Raw genomic sequence first — 20,109 nt, forward strand, 5'->3', positions numbered from 1 at the left:
TTCTGCTTTTTATCCAAGCTTTCTCCTTGGTAACTGTTCCCTTATTTCCAACTCCCTTGCTCTGCAATAGAAATTCACACTATGACAATACTACAGCCCAGCCTTTATATCCAGTCAAACACCCTTGTTTCTAAATGACACTCGCTATTTTTCCACTGTGTTTTTTTTTTTTTTTAACAAAAAGAGACAGCAAGATTTCATCCAGTTTCTATCTTCTATTAATTAAACATGATTTGAAATATGTGCCAGAGCCCCAGCTGCTCTGCCCTTGAGAGAAACACACACACACACACACACGCACACATTTTGGCGCAACTACATTATGAGGACTCTCCATGCGTAATGGTTTTTATACTGTACAAACTGTATATTCTATCCCCCTATACTGCCCCTATCCCTAAACCTACCCATCACAGGAAACATTCTGCATTTTTACATTTTTAATAAAACATTAGTTTTTTAAGCTATTTGAATTACGAGGACTCGTGAAATGTCCTCATAAACCACGTTTAAGTAGTAATACCAGTGTAATACACATGTCATTATATAAATTTGTGTCCTCATAAATCACATAAACAAGCACACACACACACACACACACACACACACAAACCGTTCTGCAGCACACTTGAATTTGACAGTTTACTTTATCAGTATAATCTGTCATTTAAATTATAATACAAATGCAAACACATCTGGATGATTCCCATGACTGTTTTTATCCCCCCCCCCCCCCCCCCTGTAAATAAGACACTGTAGTATTAAAATATATATATATAAATATATATATATATTTTAATTATTATTATTTTAAATATAAATCTGCAGGGAACAGACCTTCTCTTATCTACGTTCACTATATAGCATTCACATTTCTCCTCTATTGTTTAAAGAAACGCAAGAGTGGCATTTATATGCCATTGTGATATCCAGTCCACTTAGAAGCATCACACTCGTTCTATCAAATGTCATGCGGTTTTTCTACCGACATAATGTTATTTAAAGGAATTACACTGGAGGTGCTTTTGTTGCATGTACACACTTCTCTCAATGTAAATGTCACCTCCGTGCATTGTTGACATTAGACCCCGGTCGCAAGCCCCAAACATCCCTGGCAAGATGGAATACTATGCATTTTTAGTGAAACCACAGGCAAAGAGAGAATATTCTGGCATATTCTCATGAACGAACGTATTGAATTCTAAACATATGGACGATCATCTCTCATCAAGGCCTTGCATGCGAGTCACAGTATTTGTAGAGCGAGCACACAGTTAGATTCGTGACTATAGAATAGGCTTTCTTTACCTATAGTGTCCTCTGAGTGAGGCCTTTTGAACAGACTCTGAAAGAGGGGTGGACCGTCTCTGAGAGGGCCGCTTTGTGGGCCCATTGGGTCAGACGAATCCCCTGCTGTGAACTCCCACACCTTACAATCCATCACTCCCTGATGATCCCCCCTCTGTCTCATAGAAGTGCCTATCTAATGGCTAGCGCCCCTTAAACACAAAATGTAGCTGCGGTATTCTTTAAATAAGCCACGTAGAACGACAAACAAAGCAGGACCATTTCAAACGGCCATTCCTAGAAATCAAGTCTAAGACATTCCTGGCCAAATGGCCCACTGTGGTTATATGCTGATGGCATTAGTTTGAATAGATTCTGCCACAGCTCTGCAATCCAGAAATGTGATAATTAAAAGAGAGGGGAGGGCGGGCTCTCCAGGATAGAGGGAGAGAAAGAGGAGAGAGAGAGGATTCTCTTCATCAAGTAATTAGCCAGGCTTTCACACGGAGCCGCTCGGCATCCTCATTATTCTGCGTCGGGTTGATGATGGACTTACAGGGAATCACGGACACACGCACCTGAAGTGGCACATCTGAAAAACAGTAAGATCACGGGATGAAAGCTGTCTGGACGCACCGTATTCATGCCGTTATTTGCATGTCTGACCGGGTCCGCCCTTCCGTCAAGGTTGCATTGTGAATCTTCTTTAGAGCAGTCAGATTCATCGTTTTATTTCATGCCACCATGTATGACACCAGAGGATAATATGCGCTGGCATTTATAATGAATGTTTTTATTCGCATTCTATTCATGTTATTTTTTTTTTAGGTCTTTAAAAGCCTTGATACGTGTCTGTCTGTCTGTATACAGGCCGCTTTTCTGCGTGAAGGCTTTTCATGCACTATTTGAAACTAAAAAATGTAAAGGTGATTTCTACATGTTTCACTTTTTCAGTTTTGATAATTAATTGACAAAAGACGGTGATTATTCACGTATTGTAAACCACTGTTGTCTAATACTGTTAAACGGAGCTCTAAATAACAACACATGCTTTGGTGATAAAGAGCTTGACCTTTAGGTTAAGGGTGTTTGGCCAGCGCTTGACCTTGACCTCAGGCATGTTATCTGCTGACCTCTTCGTGTTGAAGTCATATTGATCACTCTTCCCCAGAGACCCACGCTACTGACCGCTCATTCTTCTCATTTACTTAAATGAAATATGTTTAATGTTCGTACTAATATGTAATGTTTGTACATTTCAAGTGCTTTGAGTAGTGTGTCCTTGTCCAGTTTTGCTGCAATGTCGGTCCGTCACTGAAAATAAATAAAATATTAATAATGAAAAACTCAGCCATTGTAATTTATTGTACATCATTAAATTAAGTATTTCCCATTCTGTTTTTTTTATCTTCCAAAAATACATGGGCCTTTTTTTCTGTATTTACATATTGCATTAGGTAAATGTTTGCTTTATTTGCAATTATATATATATATATATATATATAGGCCTATATATATATATATATATATATATATATATATATATCGGCTATAATTATTATATAGTATGGCAATTATTATTATTATAACAAGGCTTTTCATTTGCAAGACAAGCAAACCTATGTTGAACAGTTTTGGTACTATGTGTTGAATAGTTTTACAGCATGTTTAATATATAACAACAATAATAAATTACATTTAGTTATTTACAAATTCTCTGTATTTGTACATTGCAAAAACTAAATCTTCTGAAAACCTTTATTTAGATTGTCCCTATACGATTTACCGTGAATGGTTTAGTTCAACCCATGTTCAAACTAAAATAAAATATAAATAAATTGTTACCATTGTGAAGATCATGCTTTTACCTGATACTGTCATTTGAAAACCATGTCTTGTAGAACACGTAAATGGAAGTGCATTGAAATGGAAAATTACATTTACAATAATCACATCATACTACATAACTTCACTCATAAATGAATAACAATAATTCACAGTATGAGTGTAACAGAATTGTTCTATGCCTCCTCATCCAACTCACACACCTGTCACCAGTCTACCAGCCACCTCGAATGCTTCTCAGTAAAAAAGACAAAAAGAAAGGGTCTCGAAGGCGCACTGACCGCAGAATGCTGTGACACACCACAACCTGCCGGTGAAGTTCTCAAGGAATAGTTTGTGTCTGGCCGTGGAGCGGGGGCTGGACAGGAGCGTTAGCATAACAAAGACCCTGGAGCATGTGAACTTGAGGAACCTTTCGACCCTGCAGCTCCATGTCTGAATGCTGCTAGGCCTCCTCACAGAGCTCCTCCACCACTCGACTATTCGTGGATAAATTGTTAATCAGGGTAATTTAATAAACTTTTCAATATGCCCCCATCTCTCATCAGGAGAGGCATTCACAGCCTCTGGCCCTCTTTCACACTCACACACACACACACACACACACACACACACACACACACACACACACACACACACACACACACACACACACACACACACACACACACACACACACACACACACACACACACACACACACACACACACACACACACACACACACACACACACACAGCTTGCTCTCTCTAGTCGGTTCAGACAGGCAGCTGTTGCTCATGGTTATCTGTGCAAATGAAACGCTGGAGTGTGTGTGTGTGTGTGTGTGTGTGTGTGTGTGTGTGTGTGTGTGTGTGTGTGTGTGTGTGTGTGTGTGTGTGTGTGTGTGTGTGTAGTGCCTCTGTACATCACTGACAATAATAACATCACAATCAATCACTCATGGCCATTACGGCACTTGGAAATTAATCAAGAATATCAAAGTGCAATGTATTTTATTTTGATGCTATTTATTCACTCTGAAAAAACAAACATTTGAATGATGCATTGTTGATAATGATTTTTGTTTTTCTCTTTCTCTCTATCTAAGGAAAATATATGACAGTTGCTCTTGTAAAGCAATTCAACGCAGGTCTGACATCTATTTTAACCATCGGCAATGATTCTCACTCTCTATCATGTTAGCTGTATGAACGTCCTCCAAACCTCTTCTTGTTTTCATAACATCTCAATTCTTGTCATATCTTTTACACATTTCGAGGCCCCTACCAATGTTAGCTCAAATGCAAGTGATGTCATGTTTAGGTGTTTGTCATGGCAGAGTGATGTCAGTGTGTGTGTGTGTGTGTGTGTGTGTGTGTGTGTGTGTGTGTGTGTGTGTGTGTGTGTGTGTGTGTGTGTGTATGTGTGTGTGTGTGTGTTTGTTTGTGTGTGACTCAGAGCGGAGGCTGCTTTATATGAGTAACACTGAAGGTCCAGCTCAGACTTCAGACCCCATAAATACAGTAGTGTGTGACTCAATCCTCAAAATGAATCCAGGTGAAATTGTATATGTGAGTGTATGTGTGCGTGTACATGAATGTGAGATTGTCCTTTGGACAGCACTTTCAGATAAGGGCTTTGTGGAGAAGCTGTGTGCAAGTGGAGACCTCTAGGGTTCAGTGCCTCAGCTTTTATGCTAAAGATGCAAAGCCACATCCAACCGTAAAGATGTTAACATTTATTGTGTTTAGTAGATTTTTTTTAAAATATGAGCAGTAATAAATAAATAAATAAACAAGTGAGTAAGTAAATAAAAATAAATAAATTTAAAAATAATTTATATATTTGATGTAGCTTTATATTAGTGCATTTAAATTATATAGGCCTACTATTATAATATACAATACTGGTCCAAATGAGAAAATTACAGCATTGTTTTGATATATTGAAAAAAACATGAAAAAAATATATGCCCATCTCTCATTGGGAGAGACATTCACTTATGGCAATTATGACAAATATATATATATATATATATATATATATATTATATTTATTAAATAAAATAGGATAATGAAAAAAAAATTGCACTGTTTTTTTCACAGTGCTTCAGGCGAAGCAGACATGCATGAAGAGGATGGAGGGGTATGCTACACACACACACACACACACACACACACACACACACACACACACACACACACACACACACACACACACACACACACACACACACACACACACACACACACACACACACACACACACACACACACACACACACACACACACACACACACACACTCTTAGGGTGATTTGCATCATAGTTAGCCATGGTCTCCCACAAATGAATACAGCCAAAGTAACGGAGCTGGGTAACATGTGCATTCCCTCAAGGGTGAAACAATATGGATGTGTGTGTGATCTGCAAGTGTGTGTCTATTAAATGTCATGATTTTGCAGGAGATAAGTGTAATGCAGTTATAGACAGTTTTAAAATAAGTTGTCACTCTAATCACAGTTAACTTCTTCACTAACTATTGTGTTTGCTTTAATATTTTTTTTTTGTATGAAATAAAATATTATTTATTTATTTTTATATATTTTTATTATTTATTATATTTATATTATTTTATACAATAACTATTCTTTTTTTAATGAGGTGATATTTAACTGTGAAATGTCCCACATGGCCAAAACTCTGCAGTTTCTGATAATTTTTTTGGATGGGGACACATATCTGAAGTTCAAGTTGAAGGTTTCGGTGAGTTTAGCCACCGACATTTGGTGTCTGACAAGCCAAGTAGTGAAAGGCTATGGAAACAAATGACGGATGGGTCTCTAAGGACCTCCACCGTGGTCTGAGCACATGGGTGAGGGGACATTGTCTAGACCAAACCTCTTTTGTGAGTCCCTTGTGATCCCTATGTCCTGTCTGAATAGAGGAACTTGACCCTGGGACATGGGCTACAGAGACAGAGACACAGAATCAGCAGTTTCATTTATTTGTAAATAACTGAAGTCCTGGAAAACACAATCTAAAGCATGGATGTACATTAACTTTTTTTTTTTTTTTTTTTGCACTGGTGCTACAGAGGTTGAATCACTGGTCTCTGAAAACAAACAAGTAATGCAGTTTATCACAGCCTCTGAATTGGGACAGATCTATCGACAGATGACGGATAAAGAGAATACACACATTGTGACAATAGGCCTATATGGTTTATCTGTGTTCTTCTAGACATCTTGGGTATTTTCATAAGAATTAAATATATTTATAAAGTAATGCTAATCGACAGGCGGTGCAACATAAAATAATAGCCTATAATTCCTGCCTCATTCTATGATATGAAGACACAAAAGTTATTTCAAGCACTCGACTGACAGTAACAGTCCCAGACAGCATGTGTCGCATCTGGTACATCCATGCGTACCAGATGTGGGCCGGATCTGGGCGACATTATGTTACTGTCTGGGGTAAAAACGTAATTAAATGTTCTCTTTTGTTGGACAACTGATTTGTAAATGCTTCTCATTACAAGTTTGGAGAGATGTTTGGTGCGTGTTGCTTTTTCAAATGCACGTTATCTCAAACTCACAGCGCTTGTAGAAATGGAGCATTTACTGTGAACCGATCCGCTCTGATCACAGTGCTGCGCTTCACCATGAATCACTCTGCGCATATATTTTAATTCAAATGTTTTGATTTCATAATCACATTAAGACAAATCTTCTTTTTTAAACTCTCACAACAAAATACTAATTCACACAACAAGCAAGTGGCTTTGTCTCACACATGCAAAACTGTGTCGCACACATCATGCTACTGTGGTACATTTTTTCATCGCATAGAACGATTTTTCGTGGGACGTGCGACATAGCTAAAGCTATGTTGCACTGTACAGCCAAACTTTAAAAAAAATGTTAAACATTTATTTAGATTGGTCTCAGATTTATAGTAGAGTTCCTGGAGTTTGGGAGATGTCATTTGTTCTTTGCATTTTAATGTTTGCATCTCATGAATAGAATCGAATACCTGTTAAATTCAGCGAGACAGCAATAGTCTGCAGTCTGATCCACGGTTAGACTAGATAATGGACAGGGACACTCTTGGATAAGTTTGAAGTGGGTTCAGTGAGTGAGGCTTTTGAGGACCAAGTATTGTTTTGGACTGCAATTACACATGAAGTGAATGATGAATTAAATTTAGAAGAGTTTAATCTTCAAAAAGGATGGAAAATAACAATGAATGTGTCATGAAAGTACTCCATAGTGTAAGTCTTAAGATAGCTTTGTGTGAGGAAAAAATACACTAAAAATGTAGTTCGTTCATGAGACAATGAGAAAATAAGATGTAATTCATGAACCAATCAATATTTTGATATCTTTAATTGGTTTATTCGATTCAAAAGAAATCTCTGTGAAAGATTTGTTTACTAATCCGAGTGATCTCACTGTAATTCTTTAAGTCTTCCTTTAAATATATTCTTTTAATGTAAATCTTCTTGCATGCCTTTATTTTTTTGGTTGCTCTTCAGATAGAAATCATTGATAAAAGACTGTGTTTAGTCTTGTGTAAAGAGTTTTCCCTACTTGTAACATAAAAAACTGTCCAATTAAAATGTTTACATGACAAAAAAAAGTTTATATTAAGACCCATGGAACAGTAAAGCTTTTGACTGTTGGTTGTGGATCAGTTAAGAAGCAAAAAGCACTCCACTTGTTTAAACCACACTGCCTCAAGGCATGCTGGGAGAAGAAAAGGCTCTCAGAGAAGTGGGATAAGTCCTGTGAGACAGATCCATAATGTCAGCTATAGGCCTACATACCAATCTCATTATTAAAAACCACTTTCCTGAGCCATTCACAGTATTTCTGTAAAAGTCTGACCTCGGCCTGGCTATTTCTTATTTTTCATTGTGAGAATATTATGTGAATATGTTAAGTTAAAGTTAGAAACATGATGTCTCAAGATCCTATATTTCACAATCATGCTTTCCAATACTTGTTAAAAACGATGATTGGTTGCCTCCTCTTATTACTGCTGTTTTCTCAGCGATTCAACATGTCAGCTGTAGTTTACTGTTGTCTGTTATTTTGTGTGGCTTGTCACAGTCTTCATAAAGACCATGAAAATATGACAGCAGTGAACTCAGCAAATCAGAAATAAATCACAGGATGTGCAAGGCCTCGGCTAGCCTGCTGTTATTGACCAATATAAACATTTTACACTCACCAAATGTGGTTTTGTTGCAATAAACAACCATGTTACAGTCAATGCAAACATGCAGAGTGAGGAAGAATTAAACTGTCCTTGTGTCTGAGCTCAGGTTTTTTTTTTTTTGCACCTCTGAAAACATTGACCTTCAATCAACACCAGAGTCTATAGGCTATACAGAAACATTATAACGGTGCAGGTCACATTAGCGAAATTCCGTCAAAATTTTGTGGGCAAAAAGCTGTATTTGAAGTATGTATGAAGCACTGTTCACACAAGTAACTTTGTGTTGGTCAATGTGCGAATCTGGACGATCAACTTGAACCCGTCGCAACATCTACATGGGGAAAACATTTCCACATGCGAAGTTTCAGCCAGTTCCAAACTTATCCGATCAGCGTCCGAAATCGCATACTCTGAGTAGGTACATATTTTGAATAAGTAATTACTACTTCACAGCCGCTAAAAAGTACGTAGGCTACGTTAATATAGTATGTGTGCAGTATGAAATCTGGACATTCGTATGTTGTCATTATCATGTGATCTAATAGCGTCAGTTGCGTCGCTTGATTCGCTTCACTGTCATTTACAAATCCTCTTCTGTGGCCTCATGGGATAATAGTGCGTTCAAGTCGTGTCGTAAAGGTCGTGTCATTGAGAAACATGGCGGAATAGGCTACCACAAGAAGCTCTATATGCATGAACGCTGCTGACGTATTTCCGGTAGAATCTCAGCCAGCGCCTTTACTTCCACACAGCGCGTTCTATAGCGAACTGTAGTGGCAAAACTTTAATAAAATAAATTTTCTCAGAAACAGACAATGATTTTAGAAGCTGATTCGCTAGCCGGATTTCGCATGATATGAGAGAATACTCACCCTAAAAGTTGTCAATGTAGCTCGAAATATATAATTTAAAGCCCTTCCCTTTCTTACTCTTAGGTGTGACAGCTAACTGCCTCACAATATTGTTAACATCATTCACGTTAACCGCTGGAAGTTTTTGCAAACAGCGAGTGCCATTTGCCATTATCTCCATCTAATGCAAAAACGGCTTCTCTGACGCAGCACCGGATGTAACTGGGTGGAGACAAAATGCGGAAGCGATCGTGCATAGAGCCTATAGAGTGGTGCAGGAATGACGTCACTTTGGCAAAAACGAGTTAAACGGTGTTAGAATTTTAGCACTTCCAGTTCCATCGTCCCGAAGTCAATGTTTTTTTTAAATGGGATTTTTGTTAAATGGAAAAAATAAACACAAGCTCAAGACACTTTAACATTTTATTCTACGACATAAAATATCAATATTACCTCACTCGTGATTTTTTGAAGCTGTTGTGTGTCCTGAAAAAGGCGGTTGCTAACAAGTTGCTTAATGGGACTACAACGGCTGTCGGGGAAATGAAACACCATCACGCTGAACGTAAACTCAGTCCGATTTTTCAGCCTCATTATGCTTATAATTGTGCTCTCATAAACTATTCTCAAACTTTCTGGGAAAATGTTTTTAGATAAAAACTAAAAGAGTTGTCAGAAGCTTAGTGGTGGTGATGTTAAAGTCGTGGGACCGTGGTGTGGTGTAATTGGTTTATAGCCTACCTTTAGCCTTTTACTTCTGTCGACTGCATTTAGGCTTCAAAATTCATAAAAGTTGTGTTCTGTCAAAATTATCTTGATGGACAAAACATGTAGCCTAAGTATCAAACACTTTTGTTGATCACCGAGCTTGTTTTTTTGCGACAATCCAAATGCCTATGGGGAAATCCTATTGGGTTTTTGTTGAGGGAACCAGTGTGATGCTAACCTACAAACTGACATCATAACTGCACCACTCTATACTGTCAGGTTTTTCTATTTACAGTGAAGTAAGCTAACTGCCTTAGCATTATAATATAACAATATAATATGTAGGCTAACAACAAAGTTTACAGTGGCTTCATAAATTAATTAAAAACATTAAAAAAAAAAACCTACTTGATGCCCATTTTGCAAGAGGCAGGGGACGGTTATGATGTTTAATGTTGCAAAAAGGTAGGCTATTTGTTATGATATTATTTTAATTTATTACCATACTAATAATCACACTGGTTTGAAGTGCAGATAGTTTTACCATTATTAAAAAATCCAACTTATGATTACAATTCTGGATTCTTGATTCAGGGGCCAGTTGCATAAACTTAGCCATTGGTGTTTTAAGATCTAGCCTTACCCACTAGCAGTTAGTTAAGGGGCGGTTAGTCTTACTTTTCGGTATTAAATTAGGCCAATGCATGATGATAATCTTTTTAGATAGTCTTAGCTGTTTATGCAACCGTCGCCTGATCTTAAAATGCAATATGGGCCTATGCATTGGCGCTGTACCATTATATTAGACCTCGTTCATGAAACAAGAGTGGAATGAAGTTCTGTATAAAAGGTTTTCCTCAAAACAAGAGTGGAATGAAGTTCTGTATAAAAGGTTTTCCTCACGCTGAATTGTTGTCACAGGCGGTTCACGGGGAGAAACCGAGGCCCGTTGTGTTCATACTTCACACGCGGTGCCAGGCTTAAAAAAAACAAGAACTGAATCCTGCTACAGTTTTAGTGTGGCCCAAAACTTGTCGTTCTCGGTTTAAAGTAAGGGAGAAAAACCTCACAGGCCACAGCAAGCCATCTGTGAAAATCAGTGCGGCATGTGTTCTGTCACAGGGGCCGCTTGCACAGGTAGATCTGTGCTTTGGAGGACATCACCTAGCATGCTTGGGAATTCTGACTGGCAGGCAGACACTCTGGGAATATGTCACAGTTCTCTCTTTAAAAGTTCTCTTTGTGCTATACAGCCCGGCTCTGCGAGAGCACATATGCTGCTGCGCGAGGTGTATGCACGCCTGCGCGTGTGCGTTCGTGTATATGCTCGGCTTTTCAGATGTATCCCTCTATTTGTCTGTAGAGAAATCCAAAAGAAGCTCCTTTTTTTACAATGCAACTGGCTCTCATCTCCTTTAGCATGAAAGTGTGGAAAGTTTGGAAAGGAAGTGTTTGGTATCTCACCATCCGTGGGGAGTGCGTGGTGTATCGCGCCTTGGAGGCTTTTCCCCTCCTTCCCGTTTCTCCCTTCTTTCCAATAAGAATAAGATAACACAAAGACCTGCTATCGGGAGATAAAGGTGAAATACTGCACAGTGCTTTCCTCTTTCTTAAAGCAAGAAGAGAGAGAGAGAGAGAGAGGGAGAGAGAGAGAGAGAGAGAGAGAGAGAGAGAGAGAGAGAGAGAGAGAGAGAGAGAGAGAGAGAGAGAGAGAGAGAGAGAGAGAGAGAGAGAGAGAGAGAATGAGAGTAATGGAGTTTTTAAAGTTACCTCTCACTGGCCTCACCAAGGTCACTTTCTTTGGCCTTAAAAGCACTCTCACTTTATTTTATTTTCTCTAAATTTCAAATGTCAACAAAAAGTATATTGAGTTTCATTGTTTGCGTCTGATTTTTGGATCATTCGTAAGTGATTCGAAAGCAAAGCTAGCAGGGGCCTTTTGTGGTTCTATGTGCTTTACAGACAATTGAATTGTGCCGGAGAGTTGAAGCATTGTTCTGGGAAGATCTACTCTAAAACTGTGTTTCATAACTGAAGATGGAACATCAGTCATCATAGATTTACAGTGGACATCAGTCAGTCAATATGCCTAATCAGATTCTGCCACTGCCCGTCATTTGTAATTCTTCATTATTTTCAATCTCTGCGTTATAGATTACGAGTCTGGGACCATCAATCTGAAGGTTTGGACTGAAACAACTGAGATGGTGAATTCACGTGTTCGTCAGATGAACTTAATGCGGGTCTGTGGAAGTAGAACAACTGCAGGAGGGTTTGTGTATGGTTTCAGTCATGCTCAGTTAAAATGTTTTCAGAAAAATGCTTTTATCTGTGGTTTCATGTGGGCTTGATGTGAAAGAGACCACACACACACACAAACACACACACACACGGTTTCCATGTTTTATGGGGATTTTCCATGGACATAATGATTTTTATACTGTACAAACTCTATATTGCATCCCCTTTACACTATCCCTATACCCATACCAGAAAACGTTCTGCATTTTTACATTTTCATTGATTTTTAAGCTGTATTCCTTATGGGGGACCAGAAAATGTCCCAACCAGGTAAAAGATTTTGGATATTGCCATCTTTGTGAGGACATTTTGTTCCCATAATGTAGGGTTTACCACATTTTTTAATTGAAATTTCTTGTTTTGCTTTAATGACAGCAGTTCTCAAGCTGCAAGAACTCTACAACATCGTGTAAAACCAGATGATCATGTTCTCCAGCGTGATTTGAGATGATCATCTTGCGCTTTCAGGAACATTTGAGAATTGCATGCTCAATATTACAGATTTAATTTGTGACCTATAAATAGTGCATAATCTTAAATATTTCTACATTTTATATCTTAATGTTTATTTGGTTTCACTTTATTTGGATGGTCCCTTTAACACATTCTGTTGTGTATAAGTAACATTGCCCCTTCATTTCTACTAACTATCATTAGAGTCTTAGTAGAGTATTAGTAGACTGGTAGGGTTAGGGTTAGAATAAGTTGACATGTAGTTGCAAAGTTACTTATAGTCAGTAGAGTGTCTGTTGTTGGAGGAGCATCACAATAAAGAGTTTGCAGATAATTAAGCAGACAGTCTATTAATACTCTAATGAGAGTTAGTTGTAGTTGTTACTTATAGTTAACAGAATGTTCAAAAGGGACCATCAAAATAAAGTGTTACCGTTTATTTTTATTAAATGTAATAAATAATAATATAATATGTGACCCTGTTGAAAAAATCGAAACATTGATAAAATCGCCTTTAAAGTTGTCCATTTATGTTCGCGATTGTGCTGCATTCACTCACAAAAATAAATGTTTTATATATTTATGGTAGGAAATTTACAAAATATCTTTATTGAACATGATCTTTACTTAATATCCTAATGATTTTTGGCATAAAAGAAAAATCGATCATTTTGATCCATATATAATGTATTGTTGGCTATTGCCACAAATATACCTATGCGACTTATGACTGGTTTTGTGATCCAGGGTCACATATAAATACTAATAGCATGTTTATTTCCAGTTTATAATTGTTGAATCCAAGAATTTGCATAGGCCTACACATTCTTAAAAATAAATATTATTTATTGGTATTGGTGGTTCCATGTAGAACTTTTAACATTCATGGAACTTTTCTATTGCACAAAAGGTTCTTTATTATAAAGAATTTAAATTATAAAGACTATAATAAATAAATTATTCCACTATAATAGTGGAAAGAGGCTCCTACTATTTTTTTAACGTCGTTCACACTAGGAAAAAATTGTTCTTTTAAGAACTGCTCACTGCAATGGTTCTTCTATAGCATCGCTGCACAAAAAACAAAAGTGCAGCATATCTGTAATTCACACTCTCAATGCATTTTATTTCATTGTCGGTATATGTTTTTGGTCTTAAGAGCAAAACACCGTTTCTGCTCCAGATACAGGCAACACCTGGCCATAACAGAGTCACATGACACTGAGGTCAGAGCGACACACAATGCCTGGCTTTGTGTTCAGGTGTTCTGGTAGACTCCCATGTGATCAACTCTTTGTGACACATGCAGAAAGAGCAGAATATGTGAACTTTCATTTCCAGACCAAAGTAGCTTTATTCGTGCATCTTGACCACTTCCTGATGCAATTCAGAGAAAACAGCTTTTTTTCTGGGACATTAAACAAGAAATCCATCTTGCTCATTTTACCTCAGTCACATTATTTAGGACTTTTTCCAAGAACAAAAAGTGGAGTGTGTGTGAGAGCTACTTTGCATTATGCATGTGAAATACTTTGGTGTATAAATCAAATCTAAGCAATAGCATTGAGACTAGACATGATTGTTCTTTCATATTGTGTGCATGAAATTTTCGAACAATGACAAGCCGGAGAAAACTTAGATACGAGAACGGAAAGAAAGGATAATTGTACATTATAATGGTAGAAATATTGTAGAGGTGACATGTTCAGACTGAAGCAATAATTCCCTGTGCGGCAGTCCTTTAGTGTGGTACTGATTCAACCATGTCAACCCTCTCAATGCATCCGAGACTGATCATTTTAATACCCAGGATATTAAATATTTCATCACCCACAGTTGAGCAAATAAATCACAAGACCTGTTCCTTTTTTTTAGAGAAATGCACAATTTATTGAATGAATAAAATCTACAAGCATGTTGAAAAGTTGGAACCTATAGCGATTGCTTCCTAAAAAGAATGCACTCCACACAAGGTTCAAAAGGTTTTTCAAGCTATTTTGTATGTTGCTTGTAATGAGCTGTCAGACTGTACTGCGACTTTAGGTCACAGTGGTCATCTTTCCACGTCGGCAAAGCTGAATGAAATGGGCAGTTCATTGGGTTTGTGACCTCTTGTCTTCAGGTGCTGGACACTAATGAGGGTGGCATGTGCTGGAGAGCTCTCGCAACCTACAGCAGAGACAAGAACATGTTAGAGCGGACTCTCTTTTATCGCAGACATACATTACACAGAAATATGACGTTAAACATTATAAAACAACAGTTACAATTGCGTTCAATTCCCTTAAAATGACAGTGTTCCTAATCAGCTGTCTTTAGAAGAAATGATGTCAAGCATTTCTCAGCATTTCTCAGCATTCACGTCACCAGAAAGTTACTGTCTTAATTATTCATTGCTATGTTTGTACAATGCTATTTTAATAAAACCATGAAAGACCAGGCGTGTTTTTAAGTGAATCAACCTTCAATCCTTATCTTATTTCAGATAACAGTTACTTTTCACAATTAGTTCAATAAGTATGCTTAACTTTGCTGTATATAAAATTAGTTCTACAACAATGCAAAAGCAATAGATGATGCTGTTTTATAATTAAAAACTTTTGTTTTGTAAGTTCATACTTCTAATTAAAAAATATCACAGTTTAGTGTAGCATTTATTCTACAATTAAATTCCATAAAACTGATTTTTTTTTTTTGCGTGTACGTAGGATACTGGCTGTCTATGATTTCCAGGCAACATATAAACTTTGTTTGCACACTGTTTAGTCACTGGTGTGTGTGTGTGTGTGTGTGTGTGTGTGTGTCATTTTAAGTGAAACAAACATTTATCGAACATGGTTTATCAGAATGTGGAGTCAAAACTATCCATTAGTTATTAAAAGGATAGTTCACCCAAAAATGAAAATGTTACTCACCCTCAAGCTGTTCTAAACCTATATGAGTTTATGAACGGAGAATGTTGGTAATCAGACAGTTTTATATAAATAAATACTATGGCAGTCAATAGGTGTCATCAACTGTCTGGTTACCAACATTCTTCAAAATATCTTATTTTGTGTTCAGCAGAAGAAAGAAACAGGTTTGGAACACATTGAGGGTAAATAAATGATGACAGGATTTACATTTTTGAGTGAACTATACATTTAAAAGTAAAAGAAAAAAAGAAAAAAAAGAAAAAAAAGGTGAGTCTCAAAAAAGCATTTCTTTCATAAAAGCTTTGTTATTCCTCACTCTGGTTTGTGATTCGACACAAAGCACTAATTCTGACATTAAGACCTTGCAAATCCCTTGCTGCTCATTTAGTCCAGCTCAAGCTACCATGATCATTTCATTTATCAAGGAATTAAAAAAGAACCTCTCTCTTTCTTTCTACAGTACTAGAAGCGTCCTCAAAAGCATCACAAAGTTTGCTTGCCAGTTTTATTAAAAGTTGTCTAGAGCTAAGAGGGATTTTGACATTCCCAATATTCCGGGCTGTCTGTCGGCAGGCTTCCAATGTATTATTATACCTCTTTAATATAGATACACACTTAATCCAAGTGTACAGTTTGAGGAGAACAGATCAATGAGAAATAAAAAATGGAGGATTGTAGCAAATGAACTGTCTCTATTGCCCTGTCAGACTTAAAGTGCACATTCATAAGCTGAATTCTGAAATGGTTTGGCTCTAATAGACCCGGAATGGCCCTCTGACTGCTGCTCTCAAGATCTTTCTTCTGAAATGAAACCTCATCGTAGACACTACTTCACGTAGGCGCCATTGTTGAACCATTGTTTTCCCATTTTCTGTGTTTCAAGCTTGCAATAAAAACAAAACAACACAATGCAGGCACATAATGAAACTTGAGATCTGATTCCTCAAACATCATCTTCGATAAAAAAAAATGGAAGGGATCGCTATGAAATTCCACGACTCCTTGCACTGACCTGGCGTTTAACTTCTTAAAAGGCCTTCAATTCTTCAACAAAAGGAAACTATACCCTGCCTCATTATGAAACGTGAATCAGATGAATCACTTCAAGTCTAAACCATTATCAGAGCTATTGAACGACAAAAAGATCGCCAAGTTCTCAAAAATGTACTGTTCGCTAACAAAGAGGAAAACAATAATGTCCGACACGTTCTTGTCTTCACCTTTGTTCCTCCTTGTCTTCTCACATGGTTTTTGCTTACACTTCTCCTTATAACCTGATAAGAGTGTTTTTTTATATATATTGTTGTGAAGAACACAGGTCTGGGAGGGTCTGCGTTTCTGCCTACCGTTATCCTACCGTTATTATTTCTTGTTTGCTGTCGGGCAAGCGAATAACTTATCCGATTCCACTTACCGCCTTATAGCTTTCTCTCTCTTTGTGTATTACAGCATTATATTTCTTGAAAACTTTTAGAAGACGATAACAAGCATGATATTTTATTCAGGAGAGGACCATTACGCCAGTACATATATACTGTTAGCCATATCTGAACATTTTTCCAGCTTTCCTTTGAAGAATTAAAGAGTTACCCCAGGTAGGATATTGTGGACGTCGCTTACGGTCATGTTTCCAGCATTTTCTACAGTGGCTTGTTAGATTTGTCTCATCCAGCCATCTCCATTCTAAATCTCTTGTCCCAGAAAGTAAATAATTAAATACCAAAATCAAGACAACAACAAAATGTACTTCAGCCCAGAGGAATAAATTAAAAGCGCTTGCTACATACAGCTTGCTGCCTGCCTTTGAAGTTTGGTCCGAGAACGGCACAGATGTGTTTTTCAGCATCACTTTGCTTTTACTGACTCTGCAGAATTCATCATCCTATCTGTGTCAGATTCCTCTCCAACCGCACATTATTTCTCTGAGAAATGAAAGAGCTGCTTGAGCCACTCTTTCCCCAACTGAACCCTGCGACTCAATATGGCGCACACCAACCACTCCTGCTTCCAACCACACTGCTATCCTGAATGAAAAGGGCAACGCCATCTAAGGACTTCCAAAACCGTCAAATTAATTGTCCATGTGCACTAAATACTATTGAATGCAGGGTAACTATGCAGGGTAAACCAGCTATTAAAACAAACATGTTGTTGGCTACTCGCTCTGCTGGAGTAGCCAACTCCGCTCTCGCTCTTTACAGCCCAATTTTTTTGTCTGTGCGGATGCATGTACAACAATGCATGTGCGAATGACTTGAGCGTTTGAAAACAAAGTCCACAAGAACAAGTCTTTCCAAAGAAGTATTTTGAAAGGCTTGAGCACTCAACTGTGCACACGATACAGAATCTGACTTCACCAAGTGCAACATGTTCATGGATCATCACCTGGAACAACATTCCAATCAACCAATCAGATTTGAGGGACATGTTTACAGTTTATGTCAAGTTTAGGCTTACAACCAGGGTTAGGTGCTTCTACATCAGTGTTATACACCTGTAATTTCCCTCTGATTTGAGGGATAACTTATGGGTAGATTTAGGTTTATGAATAGGGATAGGGTTATGATTACATTTTCTGACAGTAACGTTGTTCCAGGATCAACAAAATAAGTCGCCCAAGGAATGCTTCCAACTCTGCAAAATCAGGACGTGCCAAGCAAGGCTGGTTAAAGGTTTTTTTGTTTGTTTGTTTTTGTTTTTCATGGTCATCTCAGTTAGTATTAACAAACACTGTTCAAGATGTACAGCGTCCTACCAAAGGATAAGGAGTTTGTAATGGTTTGTCATGCCTTTGCTTGCTATGAGTTAACTTTATTTCTTTGATTCACCTCAACCAACTTTAACTGTTGAGTTGTTTTTGTCCCTCGGTGACCACCTCTTAACCCCAAATATGACCCCTCATTTTATGTGACATAAACAGTGCAGTCTACTAACCTTTCTTCCTCACAGCAAAGAGCAAAGCACCTCCTCAGAAGCATCACTAGAAGGAAAGAAGAAAAAACACAATAATTAGTGTCATGTGTGAATGAACTGCTTCTATACGTCTAGTTAAACCCGTCAAAATCTCTCTGCTCCTTTCTGACCTGAAGAAAATGACGTGACCTACTTCTTCCTCCACCTACAGCTCTTTTGTTGGTGTAGATAAAAGCAACTCCTCACCACATATCTGACAATCCATAAGTAAAGCACATTCCAGTGCACAGTCTCACTCCCAACCGAACAGAGGAACACTAAAAGAGTTTCAGCTATTATAAATAATTTACAGAATTTTATATTCGCCCTTTTAACCTCTCTGCAAAAAGCACATTTGGCTCAGGTTAAAAATATATGCTCCGCATCCGCTCGGTGTATGAAGGCGGATCATAACCTGGTCCTGGAGAAGCCTGTGGTTTAGTCAAGTCCCATGTTGTCCGTGCTTTCTTGTGCTGATGTGAGAATGAATGAATGTGCGACTATGGGTCGGAGGAATATAAAAAAGCTAACCAAATATCGTCCCTGACCAGGACGTCTCAAGGTCAAACTCAACTGTTTCTCCATTCAGCTGTGAAAATCCTACTACTACTTAATGTAACTATTAATGCACATAATTGCTTTCCTTCCTTGTCCCTCTGAATCAAGTGCTTTGCCCTGGGTTTGGTACGGCCCTGGCATGCTGCAGTGTTGCCATGGAGACCAGGATAAACCCTTGCTCTTCCACCAGGCAAGACGGGTGAGGCTAAGCATCCATGTACATACAAACAGACCCCCATCTTGGTATCTGACACCAGACAGCACACATATCTCGGTTCTTTGCCAGGGGCTCCTCTCCTTTCATATGTGTGCAAATGAATTCATGGCCATCTAAGAGTGGGCGAGATCAACCCCGACTTCCAACGGCTAACCCAATGGAGCAGGCCCGTCACAGGGCCTTTCAGAAACGGCGAAATCTGAGATAAACGTATTTAGCACTGTGTAAAAAAGGGGTGCAATATTTTCCAATTTTTATAATTTTCATAAATCTTTTCAGTCTTGACACTATAATTAGATATTTGGTAGTTCATATTTATCCATTAAATATTGTGTGTGTGTGTGTGTGTGTGTGTGTGTGTGTGTGTGTGTGGATCTCTGCATGCTTTTGTGGGTATCCAGGGACATGTACAGTTTATCCCTCTGTTCATCCTGAAACGATTCGTTTCATTAGCTGTTATCAATAATGTAACAGTGTGCTTGTTCAGTTTTCTTCTCTCTCCACTACAACATTACATAGGCACTACCACATACATGTTCCAGGTAGGAACGAACACACACACACACACACACACACACACACGCACACACACGCACACACACACACACACACACACCAGCCCGCATGACCTACAAGTGCTGTCTGAGGTTTAGATATTAATTTTGTCAGTCTGCTCATCACACTATTTAAATTGTTTTTCAATCACAATACAGCACTCAAAATGTCAAGAATAGTCAGCTGAAGAAGTGGAACATTATTCCATTATTAAACAATATTTTTAAACTATAATTATTATTATTACTTTTATTATTATGT

General features: G+C 38.0%; 1 protein-coding gene and 1 long non-coding RNA gene across 4 annotated transcripts in view; both read right to left on the minus strand.

Annotated features, from left to right (window-relative positions):
• The window catches only part of ccnh (cyclin H), a 184,475-nt gene that overhangs the window by 52,935 nt on the left and 111,431 nt on the right, over positions 1 to 20,109 (minus strand). The window lies entirely within an intron of this gene.
• Positions 14,525 to 20,109, minus strand: part of LOC306996385 — a 43,561-nt gene continuing 37,976 nt past the window's right edge. The window contains exons 4-5 of one of the 3 annotated variants that reach the window (XR_013797062.1): positions 18,501 to 18,546; positions 14,525 to 14,820 (exon numbers count right to left, since the gene is read on the minus strand). This is a non-coding gene — a long non-coding RNA (uncharacterized lncRNA). The remainder of the gene's footprint in view (positions 14,821 to 18,500; positions 18,547 to 20,109) is intronic. The other 2 variants (XR_013797063.1, XR_013797064.1) reach the window with 2 other exon arrangements.

This window comes from Phoxinus phoxinus (genome assembly GCF_949152265.1).
Source record: "Phoxinus phoxinus genome assembly, chromosome: 3".
NCBI classification, from domain to species: domain Eukaryota; kingdom Metazoa; phylum Chordata; class Actinopteri; order Cypriniformes; family Leuciscidae; genus Phoxinus; species Phoxinus phoxinus.